The 26,558-nt window shown below is 33.9% G+C and overlaps 1 non-coding gene across 1 annotated transcript; it reads left to right on the forward strand.

Moving 5' to 3' along the window:
• Positions 1-14,194: 14,194 nt before the first annotated feature.
• On the forward strand, positions 14,195-14,301 carry LOC117084604. Its single transcript, XR_004437534.1, has one exon. It is a non-coding gene; the product is annotated as a U6 spliceosomal RNA (small nuclear RNA).
• The last annotated feature ends 12,257 nt before the right edge of the window (positions 14,302-26,558 follow it).

Consider the following 26,558-nt stretch of genomic DNA (forward strand, 5'->3'; position numbering starts at 1 on the left):
AGATAGTTGCACAACATTTGATCCAAGAGCTGCATGAATACACATTATTCTCCTCAACACATGGATCATTCTTAAGGCCACAAAATGTCTTTAAAAATTCAAAAAAAAAAAATTGTATCAAACATCTTCTGTGACCACAATGGAATGTTACCAGAAATCAATTACAAGAAAAACTTTGGAAAACGTACAAACAACAAACACAGGGAATGTAAACTATATGCCCCTAAATGACTAGTGGGTAAATAAATAAATTAAGAAGAAAATTTAAAAAAAAAAATTGAAGCAAATAAAAATGGATACACTATGTACTCAAACCTTTGAGATACAATGGAATTAATACAATGAGGAAAGTTTATAACATTAAGTAACTACATAAAACAGTACAAAAATTTCAAATACACAATTTGGTGATGCATCTTAGAAAATTAGAAAAGCAAGAGCAAACCAAACACAAAATTATTTGAAGAAAATAAAATTAGAGCAAAAATAATAATGATAATAATAATAAATGAAAGTGAAAGAAAAAACAACACTAATATCAACAAAACAGAATGTTGCTTTTATGAAAATGTAAACAAAATAGAAAAACTTTAACCAGACTAAAAAAAAAAGAGAAGATCAAAATATGTAAAATCAGATGAAAGAGGAGCTATCATAAATGATACCACAGAAATTCAAAGCATCAGTAGAGACTACTATGAGCCACTACATGGCAATAAATTGGAAAACCTAGAGTAATGGATAAATTCCTAGATACATACAACCTATCAAGATTGAACCCTGAAGAAATCCAAAACTTAAATAGGCCAATAACAAATAATGAGATTGAAGCCTTAATAAAAGGTCTCCTGGCAAAGAATAGCCTGGAACTTAATGGTTTCACTGCTGAATTTGCATCAAACATGTAAAGAAGACCTAATACCAATCTTACTTAAACTATTACAAAAAATAGAAGAGAAGGGAATACTGGACACATCAAAAACAAACAAACAAAAAAACTGCAAATCAATATTCCTGATGAAAACTGATGCAAAATCTTCAACAAAATACTTATAAAATGAATTCAGCAACACATTAACAAAACCATTCATCATGACCAACTGCGGTATATCCCATGGATGCAGCAATAGTTCAATATATGCTAATCAATCAATGTGACACATCGTATTAAGAGAATTAAAGCAACAACTATATGATAATTTCAGTAGATGCTGAGGAAGTATTTGATAAAATTCAACATCGCTTCATGATAAAATGCCCTCAATAAACTGGGAATAGAAGGAATGTATATCAACATAATAAAAGCCCTAAATAACAGATCCACAGCTAGTATCATACTAGATGGGGAAATACTGAAAGCATTTTTTCTAAAATGTAGAACATGACAAGAATATTCACTGTCGTCACTGTTATTCAACATAATACTGGAAGTCCTGGCCAAAACAATCAGACAACCGAAAGAAATAAAGAGGATCCAAATTAAAAAGAAAGAAGTCAAATTATCTTTGTTTGTTTATAGATAATGTCATCTTGTATTTGGGAAAACCTGAAGACTCCACGAAAAAAACTATTAGAACTGATAAACTAAGTTAATAAAGTTGCAGAATACATCAGCATACAAAAATCAGTAGCATTTCTATATGCCAACACTGAACAAACTGAAAAATAAATAAAAAGGTAATCCCATCTACAACAGCCACACATAAAATTAAATACCTAGGAATTAACTTAAAGATGTGAAATATCTCTGTAATAAAAACTATAGAGCATTGATGAAAGGATTTGAAGAGGACACCAAAACATGGCAAGATATTTCATGTTCATGAATTGGAAGAATCAATATTCTTAAATTTCCATACTACCCAAAGCAATCCACAGATTAAATGCAATCCCTATTAAAATATCAATGATATTTTTTACAGAAATAAAAAAAATTCTAAAATGTATATGTCCATTTTTACACTGCTATAAAGAACTACCTGGGACTGGGTAATTTATTTTTTTAATATGGTTTAATTTACTTAAAGTTCTGCATGGCTGGGGAGGCTTCAGGAAACTTACAATCATGGCAGAAAGCCAAGGAGATCCACACACCTTCTTCACAAAGTAGTGGGAGAGGGGGCGTGGTGAGAGAAGGGGAACTGCTAAACACTTTTAAAGCATCAGATCTTGTGAGAACTCACTCACTATCAGGAGAAGAGCATGTGAAAAACCACCCCTGCAATCCAATCATCTTCCACCAGGTCCCTCCCTCAACTCAGGAGATTACAGTTGGAAATGAGATTTGGGTGGGGACACAGAGCCAAATCATATTACCCATAGTAGCCAAAGCCATCCTAAGCACAAAGAACAAAACTGAAGAAATCACATTATCTGACTTCAAATTATACTACAAAGCTATAATGACCAAAACAGCATCATACTGGCATAAAAATAGACACATTGACCAATGAAACAGAAAACAGACCCCAGAAACATATCCACACACCTTGAGGGAACTCTTGTTTGACAAAGGTGTCAAGAACATACATTAAGGAAAAAACAGTCTCTCAATAAATGGTGCTGGGAAAACTGGATATCCTTATGCAGAATAATGAAACTAGACTCCTGTCTCTTGCCACATACAACAATCAAACCAAATGTATTAAAGACTTAAATCTAAGACCTCAAACTATGAAACTCCTAGAAGAAAACGTTGGAGAAAATCTCCAGGACATTGGAGCAAAGATTTCCTAAGTAATACTCCAAAAGTACAGGAAACCAACGCAAACATTGACAAATGAGATCACATCAAGTTTAAAAGCTTCTGCACAGCAAGTGAAACAATCAACAAAGTGAAGAGGCAACCCACAGAATGGGAGAATATATTTGCAAACTATCCACCTGACAAGGGATTAACAACCAAAATATATAAGGAGCTCAAACAATTTAATACAAAAAAGTCTAATAATCTGATTAAAATGGGCAAAACATCTGAATAGAGATTTCTCAAACAAAGACAAACAAACAGTAAATAGGTATATGAAAAAATGTTTAACATCATTGATCATCAGAGAAATGCAAATTAAAACTACGATGATATATCATCTCACCCCAGTTAAAATGCCTTTTATTGAAAAGACAGGGAATAATGAATACTGGCATGAATGTGGAGAAAAGTGAACCTTCATACACAGTTAATGGGAATGTAAATAAGTATAGCCAGTACAGAGAAAAGTATGGAGTTTCTTCAGAAAGCTAAAATTAAAAGCATTCAGGAATCCCACTGTTAGGTATATACCCCAAAGGAAGGAAATCAGTACATCAAAGAGATATCTGCACTCCCATGTTCTACTATTCACAATATCAAAGATTTGGAAGCCATCTACATGTCCATTAGCAAACAAATGGATAAAGAAAATGTGTACATATATACAATGGAGTACTATTGAGCCATATGAAAAATATGAAATCCTGTCATATGCAACAAATGGATGGAGTAAGCCAGGTACAGAAAGACAATTTCTATACAAATTGGAATATTTGTAACACAAATAAATAATAGATTCTTGAGTTGATGTATACTGCATTTACCCTGATGTGATTATTGCGCATTGTGTGCCTTTATCAAAATGTCTAATGTACCATATGTATATGCAAATATATATGCAAATATATATATACTTTTTGTACATATGTGTGTATATATATATTATGTACCCATGTACACATTCACATACTATGTGAATATGTAACCCATTCAAATATAAATATAGCTTAAGTCAGAGAATAATAATTTGTTTAAAAACAAATGATTTTGACCTACTGTTGATATCATATTTAATTACAGAGATTCTCTAGATATTTTACAGATACCAAGAGATACCATGGGGTCAGAGGAGGATTATGAGACAAATGCATGTAAATGCATTACTTCACAACAGAAAATTTACTAATAATGGATATATATGTATACTATGTACACATGTACAAAAGATGTCCAGTAGATGCACTTTAGGTTTAATTTCCTTTAGAAAATGCTGAAATCTCACACAGACTCAGAAAACTGCTTCAAGTTTTGCTATGTTAAGCACATAACTAAAACAGGAAAGAATACACAAAATTTAGATAATAAAAATGATAAAATTTTGACACATAACCTTAAAATCTTGTCACAGAAGACAATTCATTAAAATAGATCTATTAAAAATGAAATTCTCTCCTTTTCCTTCATACTTCTGATTTCTGTTACCCTGATACACATTTAAAAAGAAGCAAAATATGTGATTTACTTTATCTGTGGTTTATCATCTGCTTTTTGAACTAAAATGCAGTTTCCCAAGGTTTTTGTTTATATAGTGATGGGTTGCTTGTAGTCAGATTGACTCAATGTTGCATGGCTATTAAAATTAGATTATGGTGAACAAATGGAACAATTGGGTATGATATGCCATTTTACTATTGTTTCTTAATGAAATGTAGTTCCTGTAAAGTACGCTGTAGATCACAAAGTCATTCTCCAAAATTTTATTTGTAAATGTTGTGAAACCTGTGTTTACTTCTGTGAAAGCCCCAATAAAGTGTCTAATATATATATATATTCAATATATACTTATTGAATGAGTAAATAAACACAATACCAAAGATTGTCAAAAGGCAATGTAGAAAATATAAGACTGATTAAACAAAGGAGAAATACAGGCATGAGTTTAATAATTTATAGAAAAGAAAAATAATTTCATATAGGAGTCATTTAGAAAGCCTTCGTGGAAAAAGTAAATTTTAAAAAATTCACAGTTTTCTGTAAAACTTTGTGTACCTGTCCATGTTTATTTTTTTTGCCATAACCCTAAATTGCCTGTACTGTTTTTTTTTTTTTTTTTTTTTTACTTATTTTTCTTTAATTGACACAAACTCTTAAAGTGAGCTTATATAAAAATCACTTTTATGCTTGGAGGACTTGTATCACTTCTTTTTAATATCAGATAAAAGTAAAATTGACATAGATGGTAAACATAATTTATCTGTTAAGTTTAGCTAGGTACTGCTTCTTTCAAAGGTCCCAAACTTGAGACAAGTTTTAGAGACATGATAAAACACGCTAAAGTTAAATTTTACATTAACAAAAAAGACTGGAAAGATAATGATCCTTTGAATGAATGCTTTATAATTTCATTTCTTTATACTTCATATAAGCACCTCATGTGCCACCTCAAATTGTTTTGCATTCCACCAAAGTACGCAGGATCACGTTTCAGGAAAACGCTGTAAAGCAGCTACTGAAGAAACTGTCAAGTACAATGCAAAGATAAAGACGAGGACACATTTCTTGAAGTTCTGCCATGTGCCAAGCATTCTGCAAAGTAATGCATTTGTCTGTAATGCATTTTCAAAGTAATGCCTTTACATGCATTTGTCTCATAATCCTTCTCTGACCCCATGGTATCTCTGGGTATGTGTAATATAGCTACAGAATCTCTGTAATTAAATATGATATAAACAGTGAGTCAAAAACATTTGTTTTTTTAAAAAAAATTATTATTCTCTGACTTAAGCTATATTTATGTTTGAATGGGCTACGTATTTACATAGTATAAAATTTCAAATCCAAGTGTTTTTCATGAATCTCATTCCTTAGTGGTATATAATGAAATTTTCCCTTATGTCCTTATATCCAAGTCATTTAATTCCCCATCCCCTGCCACCGCAGATATTAGCAATAGTTTTACCCAGATGATAGCATACAATGTACATCATTCTCTGAATCACTTAATTTACTTACAATATTTCTTGGGAAAATTCTCAGTACATTATGTATTCTCAATACATTAGGAATCCTCTCAATGTGTTAATGCTTCTGTAGTATTCTGTTAAGTAACTGTACAATAATTTATTTTACTGATTCCTTCTTAGTGTAATGTTTCTAGTCTTAGGCTATTTTCAATGGCAGGCTTCATAACCTTTTAAATTTCACGCATTTTTTTGAGAATATCTGTAAAATAATTTTCCAGAACTATGACTCTCAATGGTTATAAGTTATAATGTAAAGATACAGTAATTTTTTTTCCTGATGTCAGTTGTTCCATTCACTGTCTTTTCTCCATGATATGGTTTGGGTCTGTGTTCCCACCCAAATCTCATGTTGAATTGTGATCCCACTGTTGGAGGAGGGGCCTGGTTGAAGGTGATTGAATCATGGGAGTGGACTTTCCCCATGCTGTTCTTGTGATAGTGAGTGAGCTCTCATGAAATCTGGTTGTTGTAAAAGTGTGTAACCCTGCCTCTCCCACCTCTGCCAGCCTTGTGAAGATGCTCTTGCTTCCGTTTCACCTTCTGCCATGATTCACCTCTGCCTGAGGCCTTGCCAGAAGCAGAAGCTTGTACAGCCCACCAACCCATGAACTGATTAAACCTCTTTCCTTTATAAATTACCCAATTTCAGGTAGTTCTTGATAGTAGTGTGAGAACAGACTAACACACCCACTAATGTGAAATTCATTTGTTTTAAATACTAAATATTTGTATGCATTTGGGTCTTTACGTAAACATTTTGCTCTTTTGACTACATATGAGCAATGATACATTACTACTAAAAATTTTAAATTGTAGTACCTTTATTGTATCATATAACACTGGGGTATCTAATTCCAATCAATACTCTTTATGAAATGTTCTTGCTATTTTTTTCGCATACAATTTTGGGTCAGTTTAATTATTCTCCTGTCTTTTAAAATATAATGAAATCACACTAAATTTGTAGATAGTAGGTACTTTTAAAACTTACTTAAGCTAAATGGAAATCTTTATGATGTTGAGTTTTCTTGACAACATATAAACATTTGTGTTCATTAAATATTTCTTCTTTAGTGTCCCTTAGTATTCATTTTATTTCATGCATATTTTGCATATATCTTGCAAAGTTTTCTGATAGATTTTTAAATCTATTCCATTGACATTCTACATGGTGTCTTTTTATGTCAGTTTATATTTTAAATGTTTGAGATTTGGATCAGCAATATGCAACACAGAAATTGAAAATGTATAGAGCAAGTATAATGTATGCTAATGTACAATGTATTTTTATGTTAGACTCTATGACGGCAACAGAAAATGTACTAATATGTAAGAGAATAGTCATTAGTCAGGATATTTTACTGCAGGTATGATAAAAACTATTCAAAGCATCTTAACCACCATTGCTACTCTTACCACAATAGCAGAGGGATGCATGCAGTAGAATTAGTGGGTAATGTGTCAGGAACTGGTGGAGCTTAAATGGTAATAATTTGTTGAGTTGATTGCTTTAATAAATGTTCACCTAGTACATGAATAAATGGGGCTATGTAAGGTGGAAATATTTTTATATGAAAATTAAGAGGTCACAAGGTAGCAAGAGAGATTGGGGAAGAAGCAAGAGAGTGATTGAACTGATGGACCCTCAGTTCTAAACTGGGATGATAAAGGACATGAAGGCATAAGGTGGCCAATACAATGTGATCTCCCTGAGATAGAACAGGTGTAACACCAATCATGGAGCAAACAATGGAGGAAGTGAAGAAAATAAATGATAGAATTATGAATTAACTATTTCAGAGATCAAGATATGTTGGTTAGGCCGGGTGCTGTGGCTCAGGCCTGTAATCCCAGCACTTTGGGAAGCTGAGATGGGTGGATCACCTGGGGTTGGGAGTTTGAGACTAGCCTGGCCAACATGGAGAAGCCCCATCTCCACTGAAAATACAAAAATTAGCCAGGCATGGTGGCAGAGCCTATAATCCCAGCTACTCAGGAGGCTGAGGCACAAAAATCGCTGGAAACTAGGAGAATAGTAAGAATTTTCAGAGTGGAGGCAGAAGTAGTGTTTAAAAGATAATTGCACCAAAGTCTCAGAAATCACCCCTCCCCCCATATAACAAAAAGTCACCTGTTTTCCAAAAACTATTGAAATAAATACATTTGTTAATTAAAAAATGGAAATAAGGTCATGAAATCAAGGTGTTACATCATACATCAAGTCTTTAAGATGACTACGTTGACATCAAACCTAAACATAGAAAAAGTTTTTCATTACTGAAGAAAAAAGAATGGTTAGCAGCTCTCTCTGATGAGGAAAAGTAGGTGCTAACATAAACACATGATGTAAATATCAAAGGAAAATACACATTTAAAGAGGATGGACGTTATTACTAAAAAATAGAATGAAGGGACAAAGATGCTGTTTCTCAAATCCTAGTAAGTGGAATGTGATGGAATTTTTTAGTCTTTATTTGAGAGTTAATACTATCAAAGGAGAAATTTCCATTAAGAAAAGTGATTTTCGAGTAGGATAGGCTATGTAATAACATAGAAACTCCCAAAACTTTTTGACTTAAAGAACAAAGAAATAATTTCTTAAGCAAAATCAGGCAAATATGAATCGTTGTGATGAGTTAGTAGTGCTATTTCACAGAAGCCAGCAGTAACTACGCCATCTTACATACATAGTTTTTAAGGTCTTTCTAGTCATCCCCATTCCAGAGAGTAGGGACAAACAGTGAAGACCAAAGGTAAATACTTTTAATAAAGTATTTTGCAATTGATTATTGCAAATATTATTTTCATTAACATGTTATTGATAGAGCTCAATCACCTGAACATGGCAAAGAATCTGAGAAAAACAGTCTCCAGCTAGGCAACAATGTTCCAGTTGTAATTCCAGTACTATGTTAGACAGAAAGAAGGAATTCTGATGAACATCTAGAAAGACACATAATGGCAATCATTAAAAAGTCAGAAAACAACAGATGCTGGAGAGGATGTCGAGAAAGAGGAACTCTTTTACACTGTTGGTGGGAGTGTAAATTAGTTCAACCATTGGGAAAAACAGTCTGGCGATTCCTCGAGGGTATAGAACCAGAAATACCATTTGACCCAGCCATCCCATTACAGGGTATATATACAAAACATTATAAATCATTCTACTATAAAGATACATACACCTGTATGTTTATTGCAGCGCTGTTCACAATAGCAAAGACTTGGAACCAACCCAAATGCCCAATGATAGACTCGATAAAGAAAATGTGGCACATATACAGCATGGAATACTATGTAGCCATAAAAAAGTATGAGTTCATGTCCTTAGCAGGGACATGGATGCAGCTGGAAACCATCATTCTCAGCAAACTAACACAAGAACAGAAAACCAACCACCACATGTTCTCACTCATAAGTGGGAGTTGAACAATGAGAACACATGGACACAGGGAGGGGAACACATTGGGGCATGTCAGGGGGTGAGGGTTTAGGGGAGGGATAGCATTAGAAGAAATACCTAATGTAGAAGACAGGTTGATGGGTGCAGCAAACCACCATGGCATGTATACACCTATGTAACAAACCTGCACTTTCTGCACATGTGTAGTGTATTATGATTATCAAACAAAAAATAAAATATATCCATCATTTCAGAATAATTTACATTATTTCCATGATAAGCTATTTTAAGTAAGGTTTATTGGGGTAGTACTTGACAAGTTTTGAACAAATGTACATAGTCATGTAATTCTCAAGGAGATTATGATATTAAACATGACATCATCCTAAAAAGTTCCTACATTCCTCTTTGCGGTCAATCTTCTCCCGTGACTTTAAACTCTGGTAAACAATATGTTTTCTGTTAATATAGTTAGCCATTTATAAAGAATTTCATATAAATGAAAGAGTGCATATATTGTCTTTTGTGTATGGTTTCTTTCACTTAGAAAGATGGTTTTGTAATTTATCTATGTTGCTACAGTGTCTCACTAGTTTTTTCCTCTTTATTGCTGGGTAAAATCCCACAGTATGCATGTACCACAGTTTTGTTTTTCTGTTCATTAGTTGATGGTCTTTTGAGTTGATTCCAGTTTTTGATATAAATTAAGCTACTAAAAAACTATAAGTGCAAGTCTTTCCCTAATGTGCAATTTCACTTTTCTCAGATAAATAGCTGCATAGGTGATTGTTTTATCATATATGCTACATGTTATGTTTGTCCTTTTTAGACACTTCCAAACTGTTTTTGAAAGTGTCTCTTCAGTGTTGTCAATGCATGACAGTTTCAGTTATTCCACATCTTTATTAACACTTTCCATTTGTATATATTATTTTATGAAATGACTGTTAAATAGTTTGCATACTTTGTAAGTTTCATAAGTTAATTATTTTTAGCTTTTTAAATTTTAAATTCTAAAAAATATTTCTGTAGAGATGGGGTCTCAATATGCTGCCCAGCTTCATCTTGAACTAAATTATGGGTTTTTTTTCTTTTTTTTTTAGATGGAGTCTCACTCTTGTTGCCCGTGATGGAGTACAGTGGTGCTATCTCAACTCACTGCAACCTTTGCCTCCTGGTTCAAGCAATTCTCCTGTCTCAGCCTCCTAAGTAGCTGTGATTACAGGCATGCACCACCACACCTGGCTAACATTTTTGTATTTTTAGTAGAGACAGCATTTCACCATATTGTCCAGGCTGGTCTCGAAATCCTGACCTGACCTTGTGATCCACCTGCATCAGCCTCCCAAAGTGCTGGGATTACAGGCGTGAGCCACTGCACCTGGTCTAAATTATATTTTTAAAAGTAAAAATATTTAAAGAATACTAAATATTAATATGACCTTAAAATCACTGAAATTCAATTTTAAGAGCCAGATCTCATATAAATATAAATAAATTCTAGCTAAATTTTAGGTTTTCTTGTCATAGATCCTAAAACTTAACACTTATTTTGTAATGACTAAACAGAAAATGTTTGATTTGTGCCAAACACATTTGTAATGGTAAAAATTTCTACAACTTAATAATGCTATTTTTAGCATGATACTCTGGATTTTATTTAATCTTCTATTAATATAACTTTAAATTAGAATGACTTCTTTGGTTAATGACATGAGCATTATCTTCAAATGTGAGCAGCTACCATTCATTTTAGTACTTTGTGAAATATCTGATATTCAGAATTGGTACAATTTATTACTATAATCCTTTTTTTTTTTTTTTTACTTTAAGTTCTAGGGTACATGTGCACAACGTGCAGGTTTGTTACATACGTATACTTGTGCCATGTTGGCGTGTTGCACCCATCAACTCATCAGCACCCATCAACTCATCATTCACATCAGGTATAACTCCCAATGGCATCCCTCCCTTCCCCCTCCCCATAATAGGCCCCGGTGTGTGATGTTCCCCTTCCAGAGTCCAAGTGATCTCATTGATCAATTCCCACCTATAGTGAGAACATGCGGTGTTTGGTTTTCTGTTCTTGCGATAGTTTGCTGAAAATGATGTTTTCCAGCTGCATCCATGTCCCTACAAAGGACACAAACTCATCCTTTTTTATGGCTGCATAGTATTCCATGTGTATATGTGCCACATTTTCTTAATCCAGTCTGTCACTGATGGACATTTGGGTTGATTCCAAGTCTTTGTTATTGTGAATAGTGCCGCAATAAACGTGTGTGCATGTGTCTTTATAGCAGCATGATTTATAATCCTTTGGGTATATACCCAGTAATGGGATGGCTGGGTCATATGGTATTTCTAGTTCTAGATCCTTGAGGGATCGCCATACTGTTTTCCACAGTGGTTGAACCAGTTTACAATCCCACTAATAGTATAAAAGTGTTCCTATTTCTCCACATCCTTTCCAGCACCTGTTGTTTCCTGACTTTTTAATGATTGCCATTCTAACTAGTGTGAGATGGTATCTCATTGTGGTTTTGATTTGCATGTGCTGTTAGTATTTAAAATAAAAATATAAAAATATTTTGTAGTTTAGTTTCTGTTTAATTTATATAAGAATGGTTCTTATGTCATAAAATGTGTCAGAATATTCAATATAAAAGGATTACAGCAATGGTCATTATATTGCTAGAAATTGAGTAACATATTATTGAATATCTACTGAGTTAAAAAAGAGACCAAAGGAAATTTAGAAGTATATTGAGACAAATGGAAATAAAAAGTTATGGGATGCAGCAAGAGTAGTACTAAGAAGGAAGTTTATGGCTATAAACGTCTACATGAAATAAATAAGACAGGTTATAATCAGCAACTAAACATCACAACCCCCCACCATGAACTGATAAAAGAACAAAGTAAGTCCAAAGTTAGTAGAAAGAAAGAAATAATAACTTTTAGAGAAAACAAAAATGGAAAAGACCATAAAAATAGAAAAACAGATAAAACAAATAGCTGATTTATAGAAAAGTAAATAAAATTGACAAACTTCCGGCTAGTCTACGTATGGAAAAAAAAGACTCAAATAAATAGAATCAGAAACGAAAGAGGAGAAATTACAACTGATACCACATAAATACAAAAGAAAATAGACTCTTATGAACATTATACACCAATAAATTAGACAATGTTAAATAAATAAATAAGTTTCTGGACACATAGAAAACCTGAACAGACCAATAACAAATACAAATTTTGAATCAGTAATTTAAAAAAACTTTTAAAAGAAAACGCCCACGACCAGATGACTTCACATGAGAATTCTATAAAATATTTTTTAAAGAATTAATGCCAATATTTTATAACCTCTTTCAAAACATAAAATAAGAAATAATACTATTGAACTCTTTTTATGAGGCTAACATCACCCTAATAACAAAACCAGAAAAAGATACAACAAAAAAACAAACAAAAAGTTTACGGGCAAATATCCCTGATGAGCCTGGCTACAAAAATTCTCAAAAACAAAAATTAGCAAACAGAAGTAACAGCACAATAAAATCATTCTCTATGACCAAGTGGGACTTATCTCAGTAAGTGAGTATGGTACAAAACATTAGAAATTCACTGATGTGTTACATAACCATAACCAATAAAATATAAAAGTCAAATCTTAACAGATGCAGAAAAAAAACATTTGACAAAATTTAATGCTCTTTTTTGACACAAATTCTTATCAAATTAGGTATGTAAAGAACTTAACATAATAATAACCATATATGAAAACTCCATAGTTAGCATCATACTCAGTGGTGAAAAGTGCCAAACTTTTTTCTTTAAATCTGAAACCAGGCAAGGATGCTCACTCACTCTGCTCACTCATTCTTGACCCTTCTATTCAACCTAGTACTAGACGTCTTAGCCAGAATAATTAGGCAAGAAAATGAAATGAAAAGCAAAAAATCAACAAAGAAGAAGTAAAATTATCTCTGTTTGCAGATTGCATAATATTATATCTAGAAAATCCTAAAGACTACACAAACAAAAACTTGTTAGAACTAATAAATTAGGCCAGGTATAGTGGCTAAAGGGGATAATACAAGCACTTTCAGAGGATAATGTGGGAGCCCAGAAGTTAAAGGCCAGCACTGGCAAAATAGCAAGATCCAGTCAGGCTCTAAACACACACACACACACACACACACAAATTAAAAAAATAATCAGGCAGTATGGTGCATGCCTATAATCCTAGCTACTCAGGAGGCTGAGATGAGAGAGTTGTTTGAACCCAGGAGTTTGAGACTACACTGAGCTAAGATTGCACTGCTCTCTAGCCTGGGTGACAGAATGAGACCTCATCTCTCTCTCTCTCTCTCGCTCTCTCTCTCTCTCTCTCTCTCTCTTTAAAGTAACCAATAAGTGAATTTAGCAAAGTTGCAGAGTACAAAAATCTATGTACAACAAAATCAATTATATCTCCATACACTAACAGCAAACTATCTGTGAAGAAAATTGAGAAAACAACCTTATTTTAACAAAAGCATAAAAAAGAATGTAATACTTAACAAAGTATATATAATACTTAACAAAGGAGAATAAACTTAACAAAGGAGACAAAGACTAGGACACTGAAAATTACAAAACATTGCCAAAAGAAACTGTAATAGACAAAAACATGTAGAAAGATATCTTCTGTTCATGGAGTAGATGATGTAATATTGTTAAATTATCCATATTACTCAAAGTCAATTGAATGCAATCCCTATCAAAATATCATTTTTTGCAGAAATAAAAAAAATTATCCCGAAATACATATGGTATAACCAAAGACTCCAAATAGCCAAAATAGTTTTCAACAGGAAGGACAAAGCTTGAAGTATCACACTTCTGGATTTCAAAACTTACTATAAAGCAACAATAATTAAAATAGTATGCTATTGGTATAAAAATAGAACAATGGAACAGAATAGAGAACTCATGATTAAACCCACATATATATGGTCAAATGGTCTTTCAGTGCTTGTTTCAGCAGAACATACACTAAAATCGGGATAATACTGAGAAGACTAGCATGGCCTCTGTGCAAGGATGACATGGACTTTCATAAACTGCTCCATACTTTTATCCCTCTGAAAACACCTAGAAATGAAGCCAAGTATACTCTACCTACACCACAGTTAAAAGGACAACAGACCTCTCAGATGGGAAAGGGAACCAGAACAAGAATTCTGGCCATTCAAAAAGCCAGAGTGTCTCCTTACCTTCAGACAAATACATTATGCCTCTGGACTGATAGTTCTTAGTCTGTTTGAAATAATTGAAATGTCATAGATAATTCAGAATGTGATAGCAAGGAAACTCATTGAGATCCAGGAGAAAGTCAAAACCAAATCCAAGGCGTCCAAAAAAATCTAGTGAAATGATTCATGAGCTGAAAGATAAAATAGCCATTTTAAGAAAGAAGCAAAATAAACTTCTGGAACTAAAAATTAATTATAAGAATTTCATAATACAGTTTGAACCATTAACAGCAGAATAGACTGAGCTGAGGAAAGAGACTCAGAACTCAAAGACCAGTTCTTCAAATTAACTGAGTCAGATAAAAATAAAGAAAAAAGAATTTTAAAAATGAATAAAACCTCCAAGAAATGTGGAATTAGGTAAAGAAACCAAATTTATGACTTATTGTCATTTCTGAGAGGAGAGAGAATAAGCAACTTAAAAAAATATTTTCAAGTAGATAGTCCACGAAAATTTTTCCAGTCTTGCAAAAACTGATATGCATATTTAAGAAATGCAGACAAACCCTGTGACATATTATATAAGGCAACTATCACGAAGTCACATAGCCATCAGATTCTTCAAGATCAATGTGAAAGAAAAAATGTTAAAGGCAGCTAGAAAGAAAGATCAGGTCACTTACGAAGAGAAACCCATTAGACTAGTACTGGATTTCTCAACTGAAACCACAAAACTAGAAGATATTGGGGGCCTATTTACAGCATCCTCAAAGAAAAGAAATTCCAACCAAGAATTTCATATCTCACAACACTAAACTTCATAAATGAAAAAGAAATAAGATACTTCTCAAACAAGCAATCACCAAGGAAATTTATTACCCCCTTATAAGAAGTCCTTAAGACAGTGCTAACCATGAAAATGAAGGATTGATGCTAGCTACCAAAAAATCAACTTAAGGACATGGCCACAGGCAGTATAAAGCAATTACACAATCAAATCTACAAAACAACCAGCTATTAACATGATGACAGGATCAAAATGTTATGTACCAATAATAACCCTGAATGTAAGTTGTCTAAACACCCCACTTAAAAGGCATAGTGAAAAGCCAGATAAAAAGACAAGATCTAATTGTATGCTGTATTCAAGAGATACATCTCACATGTAATGACAGCCCATAGGCAAAAAGTAAAGGGGTGGAGAATGATCTACCCTGCAAATGGAAAACAAAAAAAGAGCAAGTCACCATTATTAAATCAGATAAAATGGACTTTAAACCAACATCAATCAGGAAGGACAAGGATGGACATTACACAATGATCAAAGGCTTAATTCAAGGAAGAATCAATATTGTGAAAATGGCCATACTGCCCAAGGTAATTTATAGATTCAATGCCATCCCCATCGAGCTACCAATGAGTTTCTTCACAGAATTGGAAAAAACTGCTTTAAAGTTCATATGGAACCAAAAAAGAGCCCGCATTGCCAAGACAATCCTAAGTCAAAAGAACAAAGCTGGAGGGATCATGCTACCTGACTTCAAACTATACTACAAGGCTACAGTAACCAAAACAGCATGGTACTGGTACCAAAACAGAGATATAGGCCAATGGGACAGAACAGAGTCCTCAGAAATAATACCACACATCTACAGCCATCTGATCTTTGATAAACCTGAGAAAAACAAGAAATGGGGAAAGGATTCCCTATTTAATCAATGGTGCTGGGAAAATTGGCTAGCCATAAGTAGAAAACTGAAACTGGATCCTTTCCTTACTCCTTATACGAAAATTAATTCAAGATGGATTAGAGACTTAAATATTAGACCTAATACCATAAAAACCCTAGAAGAAAACCTAGGGAATATCATTCAGGACATAGGCATGGGTAAGGACTTCACGTCTAAAACACCAAAGACAACAGCACCAAAAGCCAAAATTGACAAATGGGATCTAATTAAACTAAAGAGCTTCTGCACAGCAAAAGAAGCTACCATCAGAGTGAATAGGCAACCTACAGAATGGGAGAAAATTTTTGCAATCTACTCATCTGACAAAGGGCTAATATCCAGAACCTACAAAGAACTCAAACAAATTTACAAGAAAAAAACAAACAACCCCATCAAAAAGTGGGCAAAGGATATGAACAGACATTTCCCAAAAGAAGACATTCATACAGCCAACAGACACATGAAAAAATGCTCATCATCACTGGTCATCAGAGAAATGCAAATCAAAACCACAATGAGATACCATCTCACACCAGTTAGGATGGCAATCATTAAAAAGTCAGGAAAAAACAGGTGCTGGAGAGGATGTGGAGAAATAGGAACACTTTTACACTGTTGGTGGGATTGTAAACTAGTTCAACCATTGTGGAAAACAGTATGGCAATTCCTCAAGGATCTAGAACTAGAAGTACCATATGACCCAGCCATCCCATTACTGGGTATATACCCAAAGGATTACAAATCATGCTGCTATAAAGACACATGTACATGTATGTTTATTGCAGCACTATCCACAATAACAAAGACTTGGAATCAACCCAAATGTCCATCAGTGACAGACTGGATTAAGAAAATGTGGCACATATACACCATGGAATACTATGCAGCCATAAAAAAGGATGAGTTTGTGTCCTTTGTAGGGACATGGATGCAGCTGGAATCCATCATTCTCAGCAAACTATCGCAAGAACAGAAAACCAAACACCACATGTTCTCACTCATAGGTGGGAACTGAACAATGAGATCACTTGGACTCAGGAAGGGGAACATCACACACCGGGGCCTATCATGGGGAGCGGGGAGGGGGCAGGGATTGCATTTGGAGTTATACCTGATGTAAATGACGAGTTGATGGGTGCTGACGAGTTGATGGGTGCAGCACACCAACATGGCACAAGTATGCATATGTAACAAACCTGCACGTTATGCACACGTACCCTAGAACTTAAAGTATAATAAAAAAAAAAAAAAGGCTCAATTCAGCAAGAACATTTAACTGTCCTAAATATATGCACACTCAATATTAGAGCCCCCAGATATATAAAGCAAGTTCTTCTTGACCTATTCAAATTTTTAGAAAGTTGCAATAACAGTCAAGGGCTTCAACATCCCACTGACAATGTTAGACAGTTCATCAAAGCAGAAAACTAACAAATAAATTCTTAAACTTAATACTTGACCATTTGGACCTAATAAATATCTATAAAATATTCCACCTATAAACCACAGAATATATTTTTCTCATACACACATAATATAGTCTATGATTGAACACATGCTCAGTCATAAGGAGAGTCTCAGTAAATTCAAAAAATTAAAATTATATCAAGCACAATCTCAGACCATATTGCAATAAAAATAGAAATCAGTACCAATAAGTTCTCTCAAAACTTCATAAAATATGTAAATTAAACAACTTTCTCCAGAATAACTCTTGGGTGAAAAAACGAAATTAAGGCAAAATTTTAAAAATCTTTCAAATTATTGAAAATAGAGAAACAATCTACCAAGATTTTGGGGATGCATTTAAAGCAGTGTTAAAAGGTTTATAGCAGTAAGTGTCCTCAACGAGAAATTAGAAGATCTCATTTTAACTATGTAACATTGCACCTAGAGGAACTAGGAAAAAAAAAACAAAAGCATAAGAAAAGAAATAACTAAAATTACAGAAGAATTGAATGAAATTGTGATGTAAATATCCATAGAAAAGATCAATAAAATCATGAACTTGTTGTTATTGATAGACCACTACCTAGAATAACAAAATACAAAGGTGAAGATTCAAATAAGTGCAATCAGATGAAAAAAATGACATCATAACTGATCCTGCAGAAATACAAAAGATCTTCAGAGATGATTATTAATGCCTCTATGTACACAAATTAGAAAATCAAGAGGAAATAGATAAATTCCTGGAAACACACAACCTCCCAGAATGAACCAGGAAGCAAAACCTGAACAGACCAACAAGAAGTTTCAAAACTGAATCAGTAATAAAAAACTTAGCAACCAAAAAATAAAAAATAAAAAATCCCTGGACCAGATGGAAGATGTATTCACAACTGAATTCTACCAGACATACAACGTTTGTTCTACTGAAACTATTCCAATTCTACTGAACAATTCTACGGAATAGTACCAATTCTACTGAAACTATTCCAAACAATTGAGGAGGAGGGGCTCTTCCTTAACTCATTCTAGAAAACCAGCATCATTCTGATACTAAAATCTGACAGAGACACAACATAAAAAGAAAACTGCAAGTCAATACCCCTGATGAACATAGATATAAAAAATTCTTAACAAAATATTCGCAAACTCAACCTAACAGCACATCAAAAACTTAATTCACCATGATAAAGTAGGCTTATTTCTGGGATGCAAGGTTGTTTCCACATATGCAAATCAGTAAATGTAATTCACCATATAAAATATTAGAATACAAAAACCGTATGATTATATCAATAATTGTAGAAAAAGACTTCAACAAAATATAATATCTCATCATAATATAAACCCTCAACAGACTAATCATTGAAGGAACATATCTCCAAATAATAAGAGCCATCTATGTCAAATCCAGCCAACATCATATTGAGCAGGCAAAAGCTGAAACCATTTCCTTTGAGAACTGAAACAAGTCAAGGATGCTCACTCCCACCACTCTTATTTACCATAGTACTGGAAGTCCTTGATAGAGTAATCAGACAAGAGAAAGAAATAAAAGCCATCTGAATAAAAAAATAAAAAGATTAAAAGTCCAGCTATCTCTCTTTACTGATGATATGACTCTATAACTAGAAAACTCTAAAGATGCTGCTGCCAAAGGGCTCCTGGACCTAGTAACATCAGCAACGTTTCAGGATCAATATATAAAAGTCAGTACTATTTCTTTACACCAATACCATTCTAGCTGAGAACTAAGTCAAGGGCTAAAAGGGCCAAGGTGTAACTCAGGCCATTGCTTCAGAGGGTGCAAGCACCAAGTCCCGGCAACTTCCATGTGGTGTTGATCCTGAGGGTACACAGAAGTCAAAAATTAAGGTTTGGGAACCTCCATTTATATTTCAGAGGGTGTATAGAAATGCCTGGATGTCCAGGTAGAAGTTTGCTGCAGGGGTGGGACCCTCATGGAGGACCTCTATATATATATGTATATATTTGTTTACATACATATCTTAGTATGGAATCATAGATTATTACTTTATTTCAGGAAGATTCTTTTAGTCCCATTATCCATTTTCATGAAATTGTCTGAAATTTGTCAAATGAGAGCCCCTTCAATCTGTCTCCAGTGTCCTTTTGCTATATTACTATTATTTTATTTAAAGTTTCCTTGCTTTATATCACAATGATATGTTCCAGACAGGTCTTGTGCTCCTCTGCCGTAGCTTTGGACTCATTCATTTCTCTATGGAGTTCCAGCTTCTGTTAGTAGGGTATAGTATACAGAAACTAACATCTAAAAGTAGAATGATGGTTGCTGGGGGCTGAGTAGCATAGGGAAATGGGGCATTAGTGTGTTATGGGTAAAAAGTTTCAGTTTGGGAAAATGAAAAAGTTCTGTAAAACAGTGTGAATGTATGTAACATCACTGAACTGTACCCTCAAAAGCGGCTAAGATGATAGATTTTTATGTATAATTTACTATAATTAAGAAACACTGACTACAAAAAAAGGGAAACTAATATATGAGAACTAGGTTTGCTCATTGCTGTACAGGTATCTTTATTTTTAGTCCCTTTTAATATAAAGAACTACAAAATATAGGCATGCATATATCTAGATATATAATCAATAGCTATAATTTTATTTATATATTAAAATCTATACATTCATACTATTACTTCCATTTAAATTTATTATAACAAAGGCTATTCTTGTCTTTTTCTTTTTACATTTCTAGTTCCATTCTCCAACTGGCAGTCATGTGGCTTTCATTTTGCTCAGCATTACTCCCTCATATGCTCAATCCTAAAATCACAGATAGCAATTTTAGAATTGCTAATCCATACTACTGTGAACTGGGCTCCTTTTAATTCCTGACCCCATAGTGATTTTAATTTGAGTCAAATCACAAAAATCAGACATGCATACAATTCTTTTCCCATTGTGTTAAATGTGTAAAAATCTGTTCATTCACATTTCTTTTTTCTTGCTAAACTATTGTCTCTGAGAAGGTACTATTTGATTTAGAACAAAGATATACATCTTTGTTATCACTGTTCACATCTGTCTATTTCATTTGTTAGGCAATGACAGTTGCTACATGACTATCATTTAAAACATTAGTGATACTTTTTTGGGTGATGTATATAAAATAACTAAATGATATTCAAAGCTTATGATTAATCAGCTACAGGCATAGTGCATCTCCTTGGGCAATTACTATATATTCTGAATGTCAGCATAGCTTATGTGTCTTCCTCTTTTCTTACGTATAATTTTGAAAACCTAATTTAGATTAAATCTTTATTATGTTGTAAGGCAGGGGGAAAAGGGAGCCTTAGTAATAATCAAACCTTGTATCTATGCATTTCAATGCCTATTAATCTCTAGGAAGGTGCTCTTCCCTTACATACAAATAAAAGCAAATAAGTCACTAATGTATAATACCATGGCAGTGATCACACCCTAGGATTCCATCTATTAAGATGTAATATGGCCATGGCATACCATCTACACAGAACCCAACACAGCTCATCACCCTTTGCTAGGAAAACACTTTCTCTATTCCATCACATCTCAGCTGTAACTCACTGTGACTGAGCTAAACAATTTACAGTAATAAGTGCATACTTTCCCCAAAGCATGCATTCTTTCCTCAAATCAGCCTCCAACTTGTTTTTTACCTCACTCAATGAGTTGTTCATTTCTAGTTGGTATTTATTGAAATACAAGTAGCCAACAGACTTGCTGTCCAATATATTGATCCTATCTCATACAGGGGCCATACAACAAGGTAAGAGCAGCTTTTTTGAAAGGACAAAACTCATACATCTGGATGAGTGTCATTTAAATAGTTTTTAGGCAAATGTTTCAACTGAATTCAGGTAGACAAAGATTATTATGACTAATCGGTTAAACTTTGACTATAGCTTAACCCACTAGAATTTGAGGAGTGAGAAGGCACAAGGAAGGGACTCTAGCAGGAGGGACTTGTAGGTAAGGGCAGAGGAGAAAACCTCTCTTTTACATTTGTATTTCCCTCAGGCAGTTCAAATGCAATGTGTCCCAAACTGAATTTATTCTCTATCCTGCCTGAAGTCTCCTTCCATTCCAGCTCCCTATGTCTGTGCATGCAGCATCTCCTCTCTAGTCTACGTCAGTAAACTAGGAGTCATCCTAATGTAAATGATTTCACTCTGTTTACTTATGCGTCTCACACATTCTATCAGCTAGGCAATTATATAGTCAACTATATAGTCTGACAGAATCTTCACACTTTTTTTTTCCCTTGGTGTGACACTACAAAATATATTCATATTTTCCTCCACAGTCTCGTCACTAATGATTACCCTTTCTGCTCTGTGTGGAAATATTTAGAACTCTCAGATGCTTCACACATTCTCTCCATTTTGAATCCTTGTAGCTGATGCTCTGGCTTTCAGGACTCAGCTCATGCATTATCTCCCATGAGAAGCATGCCCTTCTTCTGCACTTGCCTACCTTAACTTAGATCCATGACAACTCTCAGCACATTCTATAGCAATTGTCTGATTATCTTCTAGATTTTCCAACTGTTCTGTGAATGTTTACTGGTCTTATTTGTCTTAGCATCCCCTAGTACACTTGTACATTATAGGTATTAGCAAAAGAAATATACAAAAAAATTAAACCTCATTATTAATCCAATTGATAACTTCAATGAGATCTCATTTTTTTTACCTTTAACAAGTATTTAAAATATAATTCTCAGTTATGTTAGAGATAGGATGTAAAATAAAAATTTTATGCTTTCAAAATTCAAACATTGACAAAATGAATAGTTTATTCATCAGAATCCTAAACTTTGGTCAGGTAACAAAGAAGAATAGAGGTTAATCTTATCTCGGTTACTCAGATGCTTTGCATCCATATCCATGGCTCTGAAAGTCAGACAATGGATAACAATGCCACACGTTTGAATGTTAGTTGATCAACAACAGCCTAACTCCAGTAACCATGCTCCCGAAAATGAAACTCACCCAATCCCTAAATCTCCCCATTCTGAAACTCTGCCAAATCTTTAACTACTTCCTCTAGCCTCTTGTTTTGCTTAGAGTGACTATAATACATAAATAAGTACATCTCTCCCATTCACAAACAATCAATACACTTGTTTGTTTTTTCTCTAGATAATAAATGGTCTCCTCCTTCAATAGTGAAGAAGTCTCTCTCACGCACTCTGGTGGAGGGTAAATTGTCAGTTTTTCTATACGAAGATTTAGAAAAATTCATTGAGGACTTTTGAAAGCTCAAATTTATTAATCTAATAGTTTTCTTCTGGGAAAATATCTGATAAAAAATTAAAAATAAAAAATTATAGAGATATTCATTTCTGGCTTATTTATATTTGTAAAAAAATTTAAAATAGCTTCAATGACAAATCATAGAAAATGGCCAAATAAATTATGGACTATTACTTGAATAAGATGTTAAATAGACATTAAAAAAGGTTTTAAAAGACTTTCAAATTATATTAGACCATGTTCATCAGATAAGATAAATAATAAGTAAGTAATAGCAGGGGATCTAGAGATTCTCTATATTATGTGATCTTGAACATGGGCATATGTGTATCTGTAAAACATTAGAAACACATAAATCTCAAGATTTTTAGAGTTTTCACTCCTTGGTGGGATTACACATGAATTTTTATAAGCAATTCTACATATTTTTTCAAATCTTTTTACAATCAATATTATACCTGTATTAGTCAGGGTTCTCTAAAGGAACAGAACTAATAGGATAGATGTACATATAAAAAGGAGTTTATTAAGGAGTATTGACTCACACAATCACAAGGTGAAGTCCTGCAATAGGTCATCTGCAAGATGAGGAGCAAGGAAACCCGTCCCTGTCCCAAACCTGAAAAGTAGGGAAGCCAACAGTGCAGTGTTCAGTCTGTGGTGGAAGGCCGGATAGCCCCTGGCAAACCACTGGTGTAAGTCCAAGAGTCCAAAAGCTGAAGAACTTGGAGTCTGATGTTTAAGGGCAGGAAGCATTCAGCACAAAAGAAAAATGAAGTCCAGAAGACTTAGCAAATCTGCTCTTTCCATCTTCTAACTACTTGATTTGAGCAGTGCCAGCAGCTATTAGATGGTGCCCACCCACATTGCCGATGGGTCTGCCTTTCCCAGTCCACCGACACAAATGCTAATCTCCTTCGGCAGCACCCTCACAGACACACCCAGGAACAGTACTTTGCATCCTTCAATCAAGTTGACACTCAAATATTAACCGTCACAATACTTAGTATTATAAAATACTTATTTTAAAAGATCATAGACTAATTGTAAAATCAGTTGTGAAATCAATTAATCTATCATCTTTTAAAATAAATATTTTAATGATGTTAAGATAATATCCCAGATGATTAAATTAGAATACAATACATGAGCCCACAGAACAATGGGATACCAACCCCTATTTATTTTTGTTCCTTGGAATTTTTGCTCCTTCGGGCTTCAGATGGCTCCGAGTGGAGCTACCTACCAACTGTGCTGATTTCTGGGGATCCTGAATCCTGCTAAATTACCTTGAAAAAAGGTAATTTGCCACCAAAACAATGAGCTTTATTTTTTTTAGACTGCATAGTTGATTGGATAAACAAAATTATACCTACTCCCAATAATTTGTATCTGCTCCTTATATAATAATAATAATAATCCATGAATTATTGCACAAATGTATGCTACTTTCTTTTCTTATCTGGCTTCTCCCCTAACTTAATTAACTGAATTCTTTGCTTGAATCTACCAAATGAGAAGAGCCATACTTAGTATCCTGGGAGTAACATGTTTTATCTCTGAGAAGAGTGGTGTGTGTTCTCAGCTTATTTTACCTTAAACTTATTATCTTTTCTTCAATCTCAATCATGTCCTTAATTCTGTCAAATGATCCCTTGAAGTTAATCTTTCTACTATACCTTCAGAGAGAGAGAGAGAAAATTCTAAAGCCATATTTCCTGGTTTGAAATTCTGACTCGCTTATTTACTAACTGTGCAACTTTGTGAAAACTACTTAATCGTGTCTTTGCCTATGTATTCTTATTTATTAAGTGAGGATAAAAATTCACTCTAGTGTTGAATAATTTATTTCAAATAAGGTATTTATAATAGGCTGTTCATAAAGTAAACATGACATAAATGCTATTTATTGTTATTATTATTCAAAATTTTTTTTCTCTGGCTCCTTCTCATTCAAATTTAAGCATCCATATGTTTCGTCCACCTTAAAAAACTTCCTTTATTGCACATCTGCCTTCAGTGAGCATTTTGTTTTTTATTCACTTTCATAGCCCACCACCTCATGTCTGTATTTGCAATCGTTAAGTATCTGCCTCCTCCTATTAACATCACTTATGTACACATCAAGAGTTATAATCTGGCTTTAGAGGCAATCAAACTACTGAACAATCTTTTTAGCTAAGACCAGCAAAAACTCCAAAACTAATAGAATTCTTACACCTCTGCCTTCTCTGTATCACTTGACAGTGTTGACATGTTTTCTTCTTCTATAGTGCTGTCTGGTTTTCTTTTATTGACCATACTGTTCACCTTACTTTATGGGTCCATTTTTCCTTGCTTTTCTTAAATTCTGATGGTCCCTGGAGCTCTTTCCTAGGATTTCCTTTCTACAATCATGTTTAGTTTGATTCACTAAGCAATCTCTTCTAATCTGACTTCTCATTCAATTTAATTTATTTTCCTTAAAATTAATTTGTAAAAGCCATTTTGAAATGACACTCAAATCTGTATCTCAACTTTATTTTTTAATCTCTGTGCAGAGTTTATGACTCATATATCCATCCATCTATTGGACATCTCTAGTTAGCACTCCAGTTCAAAATGTCAGGGCCTATCTTACATTTCTCCAAACTGATCCCATCTTCTACTAATTGTATGACTTTGTTTATTCCTTGACTGAAATCCCCTCTGAATTCCTTCTTAACCATTATAACATTTGCAAATCCTTCAGGGCTGAACTCTTCTCTGAAGCTTGAGTGTCTACAATGTATACTGATATATTATCTTCCGGACTCATGGCTCCCTCTGCTTATCTCTATCACAGCATTTATCTCCTTTGCTAGATTGTTTGCTCTGTGTGGAAACTGGTTTCTTTTTGCATATTTTAATTTCATAAACTTAGCAGAGTATCTGGCAAATAGAGGAGCTCAATACCTGTTTTCTAAACAAATACGAGAAAAAAGCTATTGTAGTGACATATCATGTTCTGTTAAACTCTATGAGGATAAAACACTTTGGGTTATCCCTTTAGATGCTAAAGCGGGGGTCAAGTCTGGTATGCTACAGAGAGAGTAAGGAATTGTGCAGATAAAGAAGAAAGAGTGCAGGGAAGATTGGTAAGGGATGAGGTCAGAGAGGCAATGGGAGTCAGATCACGGACCGCAGTTTAGACAAATGACAAGACTTTGGCTCTAACTCTGAGTATAATGGGAAGAATGGAGAGAATTTTGATTTATAGCTTGACAGTATTTGGTAATAAGCTATAAAAAGAGGGGAAGAGCAGAGAGAGGAAAGGTGGGGCAAAGATGGAGGCAAGAGATCAGTTGGAGAACCGTGATGATAACTCAGGTGAGAAATGATACATTAAAAAGGAGTCAATATGTATACAGACTCCATCCACTTCTAACATCTCTACATTTGCTGATAATCTCTACATCTACTTCTATATTAGAGATAGGTAGAAGCGGATGCAGTCTGTAGACATATTGACAGCAGAGCCAATAGGATTATTGACTAAAAGGATGTGGGTATGTAAGTGAAAAGAATGAATGACTTAGGGAATATGTGCTTATTCACATATAAAATACGTTTTTCAGTGTCAAATTAACTTACTTCCTAGAGACTCTAGCATTTAAAACTTATGTTACAAGAAACTTGATGATTATGGATCCTGAAATAT

The sequence above is a fragment of the Trachypithecus francoisi genome, unplaced genomic scaffold (assembly GCF_009764315.1).
Source record: "Trachypithecus francoisi isolate TF-2019V2 unplaced genomic scaffold, Tfra_2.0 Lachesis_group0, whole genome shotgun sequence".
Lineage (NCBI taxonomy): Eukaryota > Metazoa > Chordata > Mammalia > Primates > Cercopithecidae > Trachypithecus > Trachypithecus francoisi.